Source organism: Bos indicus, chromosome 2 (genome assembly GCF_029378745.1).
Source record: "Bos indicus isolate NIAB-ARS_2022 breed Sahiwal x Tharparkar chromosome 2, NIAB-ARS_B.indTharparkar_mat_pri_1.0, whole genome shotgun sequence".
Lineage (NCBI taxonomy): Eukaryota > Metazoa > Chordata > Mammalia > Artiodactyla > Bovidae > Bos > Bos indicus.
In genome coordinates, this window is record NC_091761.1 from 26762725 (window position 1) to 26765099 (window position 2375).

The following is a 2375-nucleotide window of genomic DNA, read 5'->3' on the forward strand; positions in this document are numbered from 1 at the left end:
CTCCATGCTGTTCTCCATAGTGGCTGCACCAATTTACATTCCTACTAACAGGGTATAGGGTTCCCTTTTCTCCACATCTTTGCCAACATTTGTTATTTGTGGTCTTTTTGATGAGAGCTGTCATATCTTTTTGCAAAGTAAAGTACTTCATGTTGGGAAGTAATAGTAACCTCCTCTCCTTTTGTGCATTGTTTGAATTCACTGGTGGCTCAGCTGATAAAGAATCCACCTGCAATGTGGGAGACCTGGGTTCGATCCCTGGGTTGGCAAGATCCCCTGGAGAAGGGAAAGGCTACCCACTCCAGCATTCTTGCCTGGAGAATTCCATGGACTGTATAGTCCTTGGGGTCCCAAAGAGTTGGACACCACTGAGCAACTTTCACTTTCAAACTTTGTCATATAGGTATTGAGCCATGTCCTTTTTGTCCATTGTATTTCATGGATGTGTCATGCTCCGTTGCTTCAGTCGTGTCCGACTCTTTGCGACCCCATGGACTGGAGCTGCCAGGCTCCTCTGTCCATGGAATTTTTCAGGCTAGAATACTGAAATGGGTTGTCATTTCCTTCTCCAGAGGATCTTCCCTACCCAGGGATTGAACTGATGTCTCCTGAGTCTCCAGCACTGCAGGTGGATTCTCTACCACCTGAGCCACTGGGGAAGCCTCTTTGTTATTTTAATGTGTACAGTTGTAATTAATCCCTTATTTTGTTGTATCTTCAACCAATTTATTGTTTAAAATATTGACTAGGTTAAGACTAAGAAAAGAACTTTGTAAGAATATTATAAAAGGCCTATAGGTTTATTCATTTATCTATCTCATTTTATTAAATGCCTACTACCATATGCCAGGTGCTTTCTAATGCCCTGGGTACATGGAGAAAAATAAAATAAAATCTGTTGACAGAGATTCAGAAAACAATGTGCTCTGATACATCAGTGGATAAACTTAACTAAATCGATGCAGATTTTTTGAACCTGAGTCAGGTTTTTGGTGCATAGAGAAGACATCAGTTCAGTTCAGTCACTCAGTCGTGTCTGACTCTTTGCGACCCCATGAATGACAGCACGCCAGGTCTCCCTGTCCATCACCAACTCCCGGAGTTCACTCAGACTCACATCTATCGAGTCAGTGATGCCATCCAGCCATCTCATCCTCTGTCGTCCCCTTCTTCTCCTGCCCCCAATCCCTCCCAGCATCAGAGTCTTTTCCAATGAGTCAACTCTTTGCACGAGGTGGCCAAAGTACTGGAGTTTCAGCTTTTGCATCATTCCTTCCAAAGAAATCCCAGGGCTGATCTCCTTCAGAGAAGACATAGCAGTAAACAAATGACAATCCCTTCCATCTTAAAGCTGTCAATCTTATCTATCCTATCACATTGCTTTGATTTTTCCATTTTGCCTGCCAGACTATCATGAAAACCCTTTGACACACGACTTTCTGAAATCCCTAACTTACATCACTTATCTATCTCTGATCTACCAATATAGACATCTTATCAGAAAAAAAAAAAGGTAAATTTGTGAGCCTTGCTCCAGTTTCTTTTCTAAATGCTAATCAACTCCTTTAATCCACTTTATATTTTCTGGAGCTTGACATCAGCTAATGGACAGAATCTAGAGCCCAGTTTTTCCCTTTCAAAAAGCAAGCTGACTACTTCCCTGGTGGTCCAGTCAATGCAGAGGGCCTGGGTCCGATCCCTTGTCAGAGAACTAGATCCTATATGCTGCAACTAAGAGTTTGCGTGCCACAACTGAAGATCCCGTGTGCCACAACTAAGACCTGGTAAAGCCAAATAAATAAATAAATAAAAATTTAAAAAAAGCCAAGCTGTTTGTTTATATTAATTCCCCTCTACCAACCTAAACGTCATCCAACGTCGTCCAACGATGGACCATCCTCTGTTTTCTATGATCAGACTCTAACTCCTTTTCCTGTGGTTATATTTTCACTTACCTCTCTTAGAAGCTTTCTGGAGGGAGGAGGTGGGTAATCACCATCAGAACAATTGATCTTTAGAGAGAGTGGAGCGGAGAGAACCAGAAGATGATGAATCCTGGTGCTGTTGTCTGTGCTTAGGCCTTAATTTGGAAGGCACCTTTGCTCATCGCTGTATCACCGATGCTAGGCCTTATTTTGAATGTCGATGTTTGGAATTAGAGTGATATTCACTGGTGGTATATTCATTACTATAAAGCAGTGATATTCTTTAGTGGTTAGTGATATTCATTCACACTGTTGATTTGACAGTATTTCAAGGGTAGGAAAAGTGGATGCATATGGAACTATTAGCAGAAAGGATTTATTTCAAGACACAGAGTGATTTAACAGACACTATTTACATTTTCAAAATATGATTGTGCCTGTTCCTATTAT